Here is an 8,989-nt window from a genome sequence, read left to right on the forward strand (position 1 = left end):
CGATCTTTCTAAATCATTGACGACGACAATAAGCTAGAAATACAGCCAGCTTTTAGTCATCTTGGGTCAAAGTGCGATCTACATCTGGCTAAATAAGTAATCTAATTTGCTTATTTTCAAGAACATCTCTAAGATCCATTTATTAATATTTTAACAAAGTCTGGAAGTCAATTACAGCAACCGACAATTATACATTCGTAATGATTTGAGTTCTAGGCTGCTCTCCACGCAGACCGAGAGACGGCACGGAATTAAACAACAGCGCGAGATCAATTTTTAATTTGGTTTTATGGTAGGAACTCGGGAAATTTAATATAAAATTTTTACAACCAGTTCTAGAGTGGAGTATTAGTAATTAACAATGTGTGCGCAGCCATTTCGAGCGCGGTCTGAGCCACTTGCGACATTGAAATGCTCTTTATTTCTTTCGATGACTAGTCCATCCGATATAGCACGCTTCTCCGTTAATAATAATTAATCTAAATTGCGAGCCGCGGGACGAACGTTTATCGCGCTTCGTTATTGAAATAAACGCGCACCGTCGTCGCCGCAATCTCGACCGGCAGGACGCGAATTATTATTGTTCGAGGGAGAAAGACGTCGCATAATAGCGCTATATCGACTCCGCGGAGTCATAAAATTGAGATTTCATTGGCGGTATCAGATATCGGCCGACCGTTGGGTTTGCATTCGTACATTTATTACATATACATGCATGTATGTAAAAGGTGAACCACACACCACACACACACATTGCTGTTCTTTTCATTTACAAGTTGATCGAGTAAGAAATTGATTTTTTTCACAAGAATAAGAAATCTGTGTAATCGTTTGAAAGTATAAGAAATTGAAATTGATAAATCTTTAATTACAAGTCGTTAATTATATACGTTAAAAGTACGAATTAAAACACACACACACAGCAATTGTATGAACTTCATTCAACATTATGATTCGTAATAAGATTTATCGACCAAGGTATTTTTTATTAGAGTTGTAACAAGTTAGAGCCGTCCATGAAACTTTTATCAAAGAGAATTCTTTTCAAGATCAGCAAAAAGTTTATAGCATATACGTCTGAAATACCTCATATACTATTCCAAGGCACACAAGCAACTCTTGTCTCGATGGCAAAGGTCGCGCGCGGCTGCCGCGATAGCGGCGATTCGATTTGTTTTTCTCCGAGGAATCAATCTCTCCATGCCATGCTAATAATATACAGAGAGTAATGATACAACTGGAGTGTGCAATATGATTCTTTAAAGGTTCGACCTCGCGTCGACCCGAATCGACGATCGATTGAAAACAACGTCGCGTTCTCATGTTTGTTCCGTTCGCATAATCTAGATTGCTGAAAAACGATACACGTCTCGATGCCTTCCGACGAAAAAAATCTTTCTAAATTAGATCAGTCGAACACATTAATCCCCGCTGCAATTGTGAGACAGGATTGGCAGCCGCTGATCCCTCATGATTAATTCATTCTGGAAGTGATTAAACGGGGAGGACAGTCCCCGTCTGTTTCTTGAACGTAGGTTGGCAACCAACTTCTCCGTATTACCATAAGATCGCATCAATTAAATAATTATTTCCATTTATCTCTTATGCGACGTAGAAGAAGCATATAGAAATCATTCAGCGCATTATGTGAAAAATAGTATTTGCAGACAGAGAATCATTAATATGTTATTATGATTTTAGAAATATATTTATTTATTTTTACTTAAATATGGATTTATATTTCTCAATTATAATTATCACATTGACACGTCAAATGACAAATTCAGTTTCACTGAGTGAACTTTAGTTAAGAAAAGATAATCAAAATTTTTATATAAAAATTGTTAAAGTACAAATCAACGTAGTAAAAAATATTAAACTAGAATTGTCAGCTTCTTTGTGGACATTTTTCTTACAGTAAAACGCTTCCATCAGTAATTTCCGTCGTCGAACGTTCATATTGAGTGAGTTTCCGGACACCGTTTAGGCCAGATATCGTCGCGACGTCAACGCCAACAAAGAAGAGAGATAGGACCGCGTTATTTCGGCCCTGAAATAATATCAGCCTGTCCACAAAGTCTTGACGCGTTGAAATAATATTTTCACAAGGGCGCCTGTCCGCCGCGTCGCGACCCAAAATCCGGCAGATACAATATCGCTGTTTTTTCGACCGATCGTCTCATCCTCGCGGAGCGCGTCACGATGCGCTTCGGTCACCGACATCTCGTGGATCGATCCGCGGGAGGTAAATGCGCTCCAGATCTCGTGTTCTGGTGGAGCAGCACGAAACGGTTAACCGAAAACTATACAGGGTAGTTCGTGCTAAACGTGTACCGTTATATATCGTTTCAAATAAAAAATTACAGTTGTATAAAGCGCTCATATCTACAATCTACATCTGTGTGCGTGTTTATGTAATAGGAATATAATAATTTTGACTGTCCGCTGGCGAAGCGAAGTATAAAATAAAGCGTAACGAAGCGTATTCGCATATGCATGCGAGTTCTACGAGCGATATTTTATCGCGTGTTACGACATTCGTGCACGGTTACTTGAATGAGGGTGGCGACAGTTGAATGCTGTGACCCTTTCCGTGTTTCCGATATATATCTCTCTTAAATATGCTAATTTCTCTCTTTTTTTTACTTTGGAAGCGCGTGCACTTCTTCGATGACGCATAACAAAAATGTCGCAGAGAATTATATGAGATGCAACTGTTATAGGGAATAAAAATGTATTTAATTAGTATTCCAATTTGACCATAATGAGTACGTTTTTATTATGCCTAAATTTTTGCGTACATTTGTTTCCCTGCCTTTCTTGCAAATGAAAGAAAACCTTAATTGTAAAAAAAGTATCGCTGCAATTTCTTCAAGCGTCTTTGCGAGCAAGTATCAAGATTCTGCTTTTTCATAGAATTTATAATTATTATTAATTGTAAGTTTTTTTATACTACTGTTTTTATAACATTAATTATGTTTTACGTAACTTTTAGTTTTTTATTTGGTTCCTTAGAAGAAGATATTTATTCTCGAATATAATAGACATTTATGAGTCTCAAAACGCGACAATATTAATGACATGCGACTGGAACTGTAATTATCGTAGCAAACCAAAGCGTTACGAAAACATCAATCTTATTTGTGAAAGGGAGAACACGCTCTCTCGCTGCCAAAATTCGTGCTTAAATTTCTTTATGTGCGTCACGCTTATTAAGACCTACTTGGAGCGGACGGCGAGGAACGATATAATAAAGTATACTATTCACACGCAGTCGCTCATGCGCCTCGGTGAGATGCCACGCGCATTACTTGCGCGCGGCTACATTATCGGGATGAATTTACAACGTCGTTTGGCGATCCGCACTTCGCGGGCGGACCATAACGAACCTGTTAGCGCGGAACGTAGTTACGGCGCCCACACACAGCGGAGAGGACGATTTTAGCCGGCGTCTCGGCGCGTTCGCGCGATTGCCCTTTTTCCAAATAAACCCGAAAGCCGACGGGTATTATGCATATTCGAGCCCCGCTTTAACGAGATTGCAGCTAAGCTAACTACGGAAAGGCCGCGCAAGACGTATCGCGCGCATCCGTGCGCGTGTGTGATGAAGGCAGTGATGAAAACGATCCTTCGGCGAATGTAATCAACAACCTTCGAAGATCACGATATTCTTGCTGCCTTCAAGGCATTCCGGTATAATACTCGTTCTGAATAATCAATTCTTTGATTACGTAATTTGTTCCTGCGACATTTTATTTATCGCTGCTCAATTTTACTTTCGGATACCTATTTAATTTTTTCGATGACAGTTGACAGTAACCTGTATCTTATTCAATTGGTAATATTTCATTACTCGGTGATTTTGCAAATTTAATTGCGTTTCGCGGAATGTGAAAATTTGTTAATTTTAATTGTGCAAACGCTCGTTTCTATACAATTTCGTTATCGACATTTATCCGTCATTCGTCCCGAATCTAACGCTAGTCGCAAGCGAGACTCGACAATCCGTTTTGTTGCCAATGATATTGATATTATATTTAATCCGATATTAAATTTCGATGCTTTTGAATATTTAATTGAATGACGATATACTGGATGAAACTTCAGCGCGTTCATTTTCAATCCCTTTTATCAATGATTGCCCGCGTTCACGCCCGAAAGCAGCTCTATTTCACGCGCGATGGTCAATCGATCGTTCCGCAGCTCTCAGTTATTGGGAATAACCGCGCTGTACCGTGAGCGAATCAATGTAGACTCCGAATCGATATACTCCGCCCAACGAGAGATCATGGTTGATCAAACATAAGTAACGATATAGGACACAGAGCCGCAAGGTGTTCGCGTTAATTTATTTTTATTTTTAATAGTGTTGGACAATATCTATTAAAAATGAAAATAATTTAACGCGAACACCTTGTTGCGGCTCCGTGCCCTATCGTTATTTATGTTTGATCAACCATGATCTCTCGTTGGACGGAGTATAGAGCAGTAAGAGGACGAAGAAAGTTGGCGATTAGGGGTCGCCCGGTATGTGCGCGCACGTGTTTAAAAACGCTTTCGTCAACTCCGTCAGCTCATTTTCGCCAAAATATACGGAAGGGGACTCACACATCCGTTTCCGTTCGTTCGTAAAAACGTTCACCGGACTGGGCTGCGCGATGTCGCCGCTGAGAAACGAATTCTACGGTAGTCCTTTTGTCTAGTTCCGTAATTAAGAAAATTAGGAATAATAACGATAACATGTTAGGTGAATAAAGAAAACTGGGATTAGATGATTAATACAACAGTCGATATTTACATTACCGAATACAAAAATAATTGTAAGATATTTAGAAACAAAAATAAAAGTCAAAAGATGGATCTATCATAATTAAATTCGCACGGGAGATTTCGATTCAGGGTCACACTGTTCCTCGACCATTGTTGTATCCCGTCCAGTTTTTGGTAAGTTGGAGTCTTCGACTTGGAGACTCGGCAACCGGCTGGGATTAATTCAGCCCTTCGAACACCTACGTAGAAATGGAAGACGGTAATCCGACACCCGGTTGTCAGCCCGGCAGGAAATGGTCCGGGGGACTGAGGATAAGGAGAGAGGAAGAAACGGGCGCGAGAGCAGGGAGAGCGACGAGCGATATAGCTCGCGCCGCGAGTATCACGAGACGCGCGACCCTGGAATTCGCTCGTCAATATATTTTATTGTCGCGTGAATAAAAGAGCGACGTCTTCCGCGCTCGCCATACGCTCTATTTTACGACGTATTACAATCAATATCGACGCACCGAACCGTTACATCTCAAGAGTGCTGTCGCGACCGGCGTTAATGCTTTCGGAGAGCGCGTTTTATTTCGCGATCCCGGCACGGCGCGAATCGAACAGCGCATTTCGAATTAGCGAGCTGGAGTCGTGCCGTCAGAATTCGTACCCCCCCCATCACAATCGGCGAGCGATGATTGCTTTCGATTTGATCCGATTTCGAGCGGCGACAAGGATGACGACATACAGACGCGCGGAGGGAGAGAGAGAGAGAGAGGGTCGAGAGAGCAGCGAGGTCGGGCAGTTGCATTTGCACGCTCCATAAACGATTAATACGCTCTCTCGTCACGTCCCACGTGTCGGATGACGGCGCGCAACGCGCGCGCGAGATAGCATACATTCCCTGCGCGAGAAACGCTCTCCGCGCGAGATCGACCGCGCTCTCTCTCCGCGACAGGAAGGTCCTTCCCCCCGACTTCGCATGTTCCAAGTGTTCCCGTGCGAATATTATGGCGTGATGGGCTCGTTCTCGGCCATGACACACTCATTGACTATGAATACCTGATATTTATCATACCTTTAATCTCCATATTCATTAAAATGACATGCATGTGTTATTTGCAATTAGATTAATTATTTTATTCAAAAATATAGTGTGGGAAAGAGAGAGAGAGAGAATGTGTGTATATGTATGTGTATGTGTCAGATGTTACAACATTGATCTCTTTAGTCACTTATAATATTACTAATAAAAACGTAGAGAGATCCAAGCATTACGAAAAAATAAAGAGTACAGAATTGATTAAAACAAAAAACATGTGATATACAAATGTAGTTCATGTAGTTTCCTTTATTTATACTAACTCGTAGTTTTATATATTTAGTATAAAACCATTATATGTGTGTGTTGAATCTCCGATAGGTAATGTCAAATAACGCTGATCTTTATGATATGTTTAGTTCTCTTTAATTTTTCTATATAATTGCTTTTCCAAAACACTTATCTTAAGTGTGCGTGGTTCAAAAGTTTATTTTAAGACAATTAATTAATATGTTATAATGGTTACCGTAATTATATTGTAAAGTTAATAATCTGAAAGTATTAAATACGTAGTAGTATCCTTATCCTCATTGTTCTTTGGAGCTAAATTTAAAATCGACATGCGGGATAACTCTCGCGGAAAAACATAAACAGCCTATAAGAAATCTGTTTTATTTATTGTAACAATAACATTAGCGGATTACAAATTTGTACATCCGCGTAGATCGTGATTTCGCGCGTAGATCCCCTAACTTCGAAACGGATCCGATCGATCCCGAAATAAATGTCGCCGAAAGCGATATACACGTAACGAGGATGCAGAAGGTTGCTAAATGGTACCAATGAGGGGGAAGTTGTGGCATGCCATTAACACCAATTGTGGTTTCATCAATTTTCATCTGCGCGGCTTTTGGACGCGGTACCCGGGCAGCAAAGGTGTCAGGCGTGACGCTCGGCAAAGCGACGATTTTCGGTCAGCCACGTTTACCAGCTGCGCTCCATGACATATCAAGGACGGGCCACGACCATTTCGTGAGCGGACGCACGGTACAGTCAATAATTACCATGCAGCTTCGTGTGGTCTCGAACGTTAGCTTATACAGCGCGAAGACTGGCTCCGACCGAACTGCGTGTTATTGAAGCACATATATGGCACGTGCATGCACACACCGTGTACATTTTTGTAGCGTATAAAATCGGTAATTTGTTGCCAATAACCGACATCAGTCACTTACTATCAATATCAATTAACCAATATTAATTTACTAACGACAACCGACAAATATGCGAAACTATATTACAGGCACTGTAATGAGAGAATGATTGTAATGTATTACATTGCAATCGTAGAAATAACTTATTATGTTAGCGCTATGAGGGCGGATCTATATAACATCACGCGCGCGATTCAAAGTGTCAATTAGTAATCCCGCGAGTAACGTTGGCTTAAGCACTGATTAACGTATACACGTATACACGTCGAAGAATTTTCGAGTTGCCGTCCCGGTCGCATCGCAATATTCCACTAGTTAGCTTCCAATGATAAACAACAAACAACCTTCGCACGTTGCCGCGTTACTCCTCGGCGTCAAAGACGACGGTAATTGCGCCCCCCTACGCAATATACGTTACTTACGTATCTCTTAATTAATTCGTGCCACGACCCGCTCGGGAATTATTTTCACATCGCCAAACGCGCGCGTCTTCATCGTCCTCTCGTCCCTCCTTCTCTGAAGAAGCCTCGCCATCCTCTTCTTCCTCCCTCGTTCTTGCTTCCGTCGGAGTTTAAGCGAAACTTGCCGCCGAAGGAAGCTTATCTAATAGTCACGGCCGCCTCCGCACGTAAATTAGATAATATCGAACACCCGATAACTAATTAGCAACTCCACGACGCTTATATATCTTTATACCTGACAATATATCTTTACTTGACAATCAGATAGCAACAATATCGTCAATCATAAACGATCATATTTCGTATATCTCGCATAAAAAGTTTTTGGATTATAGCCCAGTCAATAGAGCCCGAAAAAGCCGCTGAAATGGAATTAATTCCGGGAAGCGATTTTTTTTTCTTTGACTGTTTTGGAGGGTCATGGATAGCCTAAAACCGGATTTTCGGGATTCTAACCCTTTTTGAATTTACTTGGTATAATGAAAAACATCTTTTCCACATCACCACGGGGGTAGAGTTTATGGCGCGTTTATTCAAAAAATTAAAAAAAAAATAATAAAATTTCACCCCCCACTTTCAAGTCTAAGACCCAAAATATCGATCCTAGGTGAAAAATGATAAGGACCAAAATTGTAGAGTATTAAATTTTCTACAAGTTTGGTTATTACCAATTTCACTCTAAAGTTGAAAATAAGCGAGATATTTACAAAATCAACCTTCTAATCAAAATGGCGGCTAACGCTCCAGGGTTAGAATCCCGAAAATCCGGTTTTAGACTATTCATGACCCTCCGAAACAGTCAAAAAAAAAATTGGTTTCCGGAATTAATTCCATTTAAATGTCTCTATTGACTGGGCTATATTAAATTCATCGCTTTTGTTTTTGTTATCTTGCTTTAAAAATAATGGAAAATATACGATGTGATATTTCTGTAAATGATCGCAGGATCGCGCGACATAATAACTAGCACATCTGATATTCTATCTGTTTATATACCATGCAAGGACGTGTGTGTTTGAATTGGTATTGTACGATTTATTCAAACGTCGTGTCTCTGCGAAAACATTTATTTCTACTGTTTTTGGGCAATTTGCATCGAACAAAATTGCAACAGTTTATCACTTAGAGTACGTGATATTAACCTTTTAATAAGAAAAATAAAATAACATATTAAGGTGATCCTAAAGCCGTAATCCTAATCGATTTTTTTCTTAGCACTAATCTTTTAATTGGCTTTATAGAAATACAAAATTCTTGTCTAGAATTAAAGTACGCATCAAAATCTAGGTCATGGTGGTCGAATTTATATCAAAAACGAAAAAAAATTAATATTTTTTGTTATACGTGACGACCACCACATATAAATTCGACCACCATGACCTAGATTTTGATGCGTACTTTAATTCTAGACAAGAATTTTGCATTTCTATAAAGCTAATTAAAAGATTGGTGCTAAGAAAAAAACTGGAAAAAAACCGGTTAGGGTCACGGCTTTAGGATCACCTTAAAACAACAAATAC

This window comes from Temnothorax curvispinosus, unplaced genomic scaffold (genome assembly GCF_003070985.1).
Source record: "Temnothorax curvispinosus isolate PA1 unplaced genomic scaffold, ASM307098v1 QBEX01002370.1, whole genome shotgun sequence".
NCBI lineage: Eukaryota > Metazoa > Arthropoda > Insecta > Hymenoptera > Formicidae > Temnothorax > Temnothorax curvispinosus.